Source organism: Ostrinia nubilalis, chromosome 10 (genome assembly GCF_963855985.1).
Source record: "Ostrinia nubilalis chromosome 10, ilOstNubi1.1, whole genome shotgun sequence".
In the NCBI taxonomy this organism is placed as follows: domain Eukaryota; kingdom Metazoa; phylum Arthropoda; class Insecta; order Lepidoptera; family Crambidae; genus Ostrinia; species Ostrinia nubilalis.
The window spans coordinates 303458-310573 of NC_087097.1; the positions used below are offsets into that span (position 1 = coordinate 303458).

Here is a 7116-nt window from a genome sequence, read left to right on the forward strand (position 1 = left end):
TGGTGTTAAGGTTTTCAGACTTATATTCAGGGACGTTTTGAATTTCCAAGTTGCTGGCTCGAGAGTGTTGTTCCATTCGAGTAACTCTAGCATTTAAATCAGCTACTGTGTCCTTGAGAGCTGTGTTTTCGGTTATTAACAAGCGAATACTGTTTGAGTTTTCATCAATTTCTTTCTTCAAGCCCTCCTGCCGGCCTTCAATTATTATTTTATTATTATTTAGGCAGTTAAATACTGCACAGTATTTAGTACACCATTTTCTTTATTTTCTTCCATCATACACACGAATACGCGTGCGTGAGTCAATGTTCGCTCGTATGTGAGGCCTTGTCGAATAGTATCCTGTAGGTGGGCCATCGTGCGTGTTTTGTTTTCGATGTAAACTCGCGGAGATGAACAGGCCTGGTATTACTGTAAATAGGAAGTTAAAGATTACACTCGATATTACAATCACTATTTTTGTTTTTAAAGAATGTACTAAATTTTTTGCTAAATTCATCTACCGTTTCCTTTAAAGTTACTTATTGATATTTTATTGACTCCCGTTTACATAACTTTTAATTAATTGCGTACCTACTTTTATACATTTTAAAGAAGTTTTCCTGAGTTTCGTTTCAACATTTGCAAAATATACCTACCCTATTATTTTCATCTTTCATACTTTGAAATTAGAACACAAAGCTTATTTACAGTTTTTCGGAGGCCATTGTTTTTGATTACCTCCTATTTGAAACGAACAAAAGTTCTGGGTCTTGAGTTAATTAATTACTGTTCGTTAATGACATTCGTAACTTTGAAAAGTTACAGTTACGCAACTTTACCGTGACAATACCTGTGTTCAATTTCTAAGCGTAGTCTAGACCTATATTCACAAGTAATTTAAACTGTCAAATAAGTTATACAATAAAGATTGTACTTATTTATTATTAATAAGAGCCATAAAAAGGGCTTATATTCTTGTAAATATTATGAAAATAAACTGAGTTATGCTTTCAAATGCTGTTAATGTCTATCTCTAAGATGAACATTTTAAACTTGCATTTGAGTAGATATAGACAGTAAATATAGTATGGCTAAGTCAGTAGATTGAATGTATTATAAAAAAATTGATGTTAAGCTTTAAATTAAAACAGCAAATTGGTAAAAAAAAATCACTATCAAATCAGTCGCTAATGATGAATAGACTTTGGTTGCAGATGACATTGTGTGGTCATTGAACTAGCTTTTGGTACTTTTACCCGACTACGCCAGAAGGAGGGTTATGTTTATATCTTATAGGATTTAAATGCAAGTGTAAAATAAATAAAAAGAACTAGTCTCAACGCAGTTGCTAAAGATAGTAATTACATTAACTAGTCTGTACTTGGCTCGGATCATGAAAGAGGATCTACAGCTTAAACGCTTCGGCGGAGACAGATTAGAGTTTCGCTCTTAACAGTTTCAGCCAAGATTTATATACTGAATAGATTAATAAACATTTACTCAATAGTTCTATGGAATACAATAGTTCGGGCTGAATGCTTCTATACGCAGTAAACAAGGCTCGTCTATACATAACCGTACCTACGAGTACAATGGTTGAATTGGGCTTTCAACGTGGGCTATATTGTTATTGAACTGATAAAAAGCCCTTGATGGCCAAAGAGCATGGTTAGTACCAATTTAGATTATTCAAATTGTTCCAGCTTGTTTAATACAAGCTGCCAGAAATTAGAACAACAGGTTCTTGACAAATTAAATTAAATTGTCTATGGCTATAAACACAAGTTGAAAGTAGCTAAAAGACAATAAATACTATCGGACGTTAGAGAAACAATTCCTTTGTTTCCCTACTTTATTTTAACGAACCTTAAATCAGTATTCCGTAATAAAACAACTGTGAGTTGGAATTGAATTGCAAATCAGGTCTTACTCTTTTTTTCAGTCAAACTCGTGAAAGTCACTTAGTGGGGAATTGAAAGAGATAAAACACCAAAAGGGGAAAATTAATATTTTCTGATAATTTGGTTACGACATTTTAAGTAATAATAACCTATTTCTTTTATAAGTGCTAGGTCGAAGTGATACCTTTTCTGTCCAATCTATCTATTTTTGTAGGAGAATTATCTTACCGCTATTGCAGTGTCGATGAGCAGGTACAGAGGCTTGTGCGCGCGGTCCACGTGTGCTCTGTACGCGAAGATCCTGCGCCCGCACACTCTGTGAGCCTCTATCACCACCTACAACAATCAAATAACGTTTTTTAATAACAGCCAATGGCAGTCCACTCTTGGACTTAAACCAAGGATAACTAAGGAACGCCACAAAGCAATTTAAGATATTTATTTACCTACTTATTCTTTAATGCCTTAAATTTGGTACATATCTCGGCTTTTTATCCAGCTACAATCAACTACAGTCTCCTTGAGATGATCTTTACTGACATTTAATTTTTTCATACCCCAAGGCTACAGTTTCCCCGATTAAATCCTCTTTCGTAAAGCCGGCTTATCCACGAATATCAAGACATTTTTTTCTTTTACCTAGAAACCGTTATCAAGTTTTTATCGCAAGAAGTAGGTATAAATATACTTTTCCACTTTTTATGTTTTTCAATGTAACTAATATCACAGAAAAATAATAAGTACTACATACTAATAAATATTGTCGAAGGTTTGCGCAAAATAATATTATGTTTATCTTACAGAAATCCGCACAAGTAAAACTTTTGTATGGATAGTTAACAGACTTGGGGATTACTTGGATAACAACATTTTAGGCAAAAAATAACTTGTGCTGATATTCCAAAGTTGTGCCCAATAATTCGGGACACCTGAAATGTTGAATTATTAATGTTCAATCTGTTTATTTCAAAAACTTTTCACTGAAGTCTTCAAAAAGAAACAACAAAGCGTTATTAACTGTTCAAAGATCAAACGTTTATGTAAAACAATAAACACAAAGAAAGTGAATGAGAATTTTTTTCGTATCGATGGAACAGTCACACCAAAATCACAAAAATGTGTATAAAACACACCTCGCTTATTCCAAATACAAATTCTTAAGGTAAAATGCTTTTTATTTTGTCCAAGTCTTTAGTCGACTTTTTTGTGTCTTTACACTTTAAAATGTTATTTAAATATTATGTATAAATGAATAATGGTTATTGACTATTTCTCCATGTACCACATCTAAGCATCTATAGCTACGCCAGTTAATATAATTTTCACCTGTTTCAAAATCTGTAAATTGACTACATTTTCAACTTGGTTCAAATGAAATTTTGATTGCCTAAAAAGTTTCCAGAGCTTTACGTACCTAGTTTTTAAAACTAGTTAAACTAGTTTTTACTCCAAAAAAGTTGTGTAACTGATTTCGTACGGGTATAAAAAAAAGGTTTTGGAACATATTTTGAGGCGAAACTAGACGATAAAAGAACAAAGTTTCCTTTACGTCGCGGGCTGAGAAGTGGCACGTGTAAGTTTGATTGCCTCGCGAGGAGGAAAGTAATCCGAAACACAAAAGTAACATATTTGCAAGAAACATGCTTAATGGTAGAATGAAAGGTTCGTCAGTTTTCAATTTCATATTCTCAGTGAGTTGCGAGTGCACATTAATTTATTTTTCTTTGTGAACACGTGAACACTTTTTTTTTCTTTTTCTTTGTGAACACTTTTTTATGTCGCTACTAGCGGCCGCCCGCGACTTCGTGCGCGTGGATCGCGTTTTATCCCCTTAGGGGTGGAGTTTCGTTAAATCCTTTCTTAGCGTATGCCTACGTCATAACATCTACCTGCATGCCAAATTTCAGCCCGCTCTGTCCAGTGGTTTAGGCTGTGCGTTGATAGATCAATATGTCAGTCAGTCAGTCAGTCAGTCAGTCAGTCAGTCAGTCAGTCAGTCAGTCAGTCAGTCAGTCAGTCAGTCAGTCAGTCAGTCAGTCAGTCAGTCAGTCAGTCAGTCAGTCAGTCAGTCAGTCAGTCAGTCAGTCAGTCAGTCAGTCAGTCAGTCAGTCAGTCAGTCAGTCAGTCAGTCAGTCAGTCAGTCAGTCAGTCAGTCAGTCAGTCAGTCAGTCAGTCAGTCAGTCAGTCAGTCAGTCAGTCAGTCAGTCAGTCAGTCAGTCAGTCAGTCAGTCAGTCAGTCAGTCAGTCAGTCAGTCAGTAAGTCAGTCAGTCAGTCAGTCAGTCAGTCAGTCAGTCAGTCAGTCAGTCAGTCAGTCAGTCAGTCAGTCAGTCAGTCAGTCAGTCAGTCAGTCAGTCAGTCAGTCAGTCAGTCAGTCAGTCAGTCAGTCAGTCAGTCAGTCAGTCAGTCAGTCAGTCAGTCAGTCAGTCAGTCAGTCAGTCAGTCAGTCAGTCAGTCAGTCAGTCAGTCAGTCAGTCAGTCAGTCAGTCAGTCAGTCAGTCAGTCAGTCAGTCAGTCAGTCAGTCAGTCAGTCAGTCAGTCAGTCAGTCAGTCAGTCAGTCAGTCAGTCAGTCAGTCAGTCAGTCAGTCAGTCAGTCAGTCAGTCAGTCAGTCAGTCAGTCAGTCAGTCAGTCAGTCAGTCAGTCAGTCAGTCAGTCAGTCAGTCAGTCAGTCAGTCAGTCAGTCAGTCAGTCAGTCAGTCAGTCAGTCAGTCAGTCAGTCAGTCAGTCAGTCAGGCAGCCAGCCAGCCAGCCAGCCAGCCAGCCAGCCAGCCAGCCAGCCAGCCAGCCAGCCAGCCAGTCAGTCAGCCTTTGAGTTATTACCACCAAGTCGAGCAAAAAAGCGGCACGGCCGTACCATCCTTTTCTCGAAGCAATTCAGGCCATTTTCGACCGCCTGTAACTTCGTTGTGGATAAAACTAGAAGGCTGAATTTTCATTAGCTATGCAGGCATTGTAAAGACATACCGTGTCTTTACAATGCCTGCATAGCTAATGAAAATTCAGCCTTTTTCAAATTTCATTCAATTTGAACCAGTAGTTTAAGAATTATAACGGGTCAAAGTTTCTTAATTTTGTCACTCACTGACTCACTGACTGACTCACCGATCATCAAAACTCTAAGGCACTTCTAGCAGACCTAGAAGCTTCAAATTTGGAATATAAGTAGTGTTTGGTGTATGAATCAAGGAAAAACTAAAATATTTGGGGGCACGGTAGTGCAACCGCTAAGTCTAGCAAAATTTTTCAATTTCGGTCCAGTTTTATAAATATTTAACTACTTACTTAAATAACTTTGTAATACCATATAAATATAAAGGCGCACGGTAATGTCCCCGCCAAGTCGAGTAAAATTTTTCAATTTCGGTCCAGTTTTCTAGATAGTGTAAATATGAAAATTTGCCGGAGCAAAATAAAAAAATAAAAAATTAAATATTTAAATTGACAACAATTTAATTGTGGGTTAGACACAAATATTTAAAAGAAAAATTAAGGGATGGGTCGTTGGGCCGTTTGGTTGGTACTGATTAAAAATACTTAAGATTACTAGCGCGCTAGTCGCCACCACTCGGCTCAACCCCCTCCGCACCCGTCGGGCGCAGCAAGCGTCTGGCACTGCGGGACAGCCGGTGCCAAACACCTTTATGGCCAGTGCCGTACAAAACGGCCGGTACCATACACCTCCTATTGTACAATAAAAAATTATATTATACAACAGCACAATACATAATATTAAAAACAATTTAAAAACAATAATCCATCGCTCTCGAGGATGGAGCAAATGTGAACACAGCAAAATCCAACGGTAATTCATTACAATGGTAAACCTATTTAGAAGGTAACATTTTGGTAAAATGTAATCATCGTAATTATTATATCATCTATCTTCACAAAGTGGACTAAAAATAGTTAACACAACAGAATCCATCGATAATACATCACAATGGTAAACTTATTTAGGAATTTACCTTTTGGTAAAATGTAATCATTGTAATTATCACATCATTTACCTTCATAAAGCGAACTAAAAATAGTTAACACAACAAAATCCATCGATAATACATCACAATGGTAAATTTATTTAGGAATTTACTTTTTGGTAAAATGTAATCGTTATGTGGGTAATCTACTTTTTCAAAGTAAACTAAAATAATTGACAAGCTCAATAGAAAACGGAACCAACCTATGAAGTAGGGTAGCCCTGGACCGTGGTGGACGGCCTCGGTAGTGTACATATCGGCCAGTCATGGTCGGGGAACGACTCTCAGGCACCATCGTCACCTTTTGAACAAAATTTACTAAATTGCGGACACATCACCGAGTACTGTGTTTCTAATAATTCATTCTAACTCAGCGGAGAGGCGAATGAGGTCGAGAAAGAAATTACAACATACCTTCAACGGAGGAAAAATCCGGCGACAGCCGCTAAAGCAGGACACAGCGCAGAGCTCGCCACCGAGCACTGTCCAACCAAAATCTGTGAATAACAACCACGCGCATTGGTTAACAATGCCGCCAATGCAAACAACAAAATAACAAGAAGAAACTCAAGGTAATCCTTGGAATAGGACCTGCTTACCTTCAGTAACAGAACTCAGCACGTGGCAATGAGTCCACAAAATCACGGGGCTTTCGGATTTATTCTAAAATTCCCTTTTAACGTAGAGGATGGCGATGCGTGCCCTGCCCGTTTATCAGGGAACGGCACGGTTCAGACCTCTTGGAATTCGGGACACTATCACACCACGTACAACAGAACTTCCGTTCGCGATCACCCCAACCAAGCAAAAGACTTCGACCCTCCAAAAAGCGCCGGTCATCACCCGTGACTCAGATGTTCGTTCGAAAACTTGTCACTCCAACAAATCACAATATCTAGCAGTTTTGTATAATTTTTTTCTTTACTTTCAATAAATGCCACTTGTGTTAACTAGCCTCTTATTGAATAATTTCGATATGGGAACTCACAATACTGCTTCTCTCATTTAAATTTAATTAAATAATTAAACTTTAGAAAGAAAAAAAATAACAAACAAGCAAGTTTCTGAACGTCACCTGTGTGTTTCGTTTCACTCAGAATATGTCAAATTTCTAGAACGTTCCGAATCCATGATCGATCAAGATACATTACAATGTTATTTTAATATAAACATTGAGGAAAATACTGTAAATAGCTAGAATTTAAATTAAAGAGCCTAAATATTAAGTTTTATAAAAATTTAGTATTGAACATTTA

The 7116-nt window shown here is 37.3% G+C and overlaps 1 long non-coding RNA gene across 1 annotated transcript; it reads right to left on the reverse strand.

Annotated features, from left to right (window-relative positions):
• Nucleotides 1-5315: 5315 nt before the first annotated feature.
• On the reverse strand, nucleotides 5316-7116 carry LOC135075664 (uncharacterized). Its single transcript, XR_010258085.1, has 3 exons — nucleotides 6460-7116; nucleotides 6275-6357; nucleotides 5316-6161 (listed from the first exon to the last, which is right to left on the reverse strand). It is a non-coding gene; the product is annotated as an uncharacterized LOC135075664 (long non-coding RNA).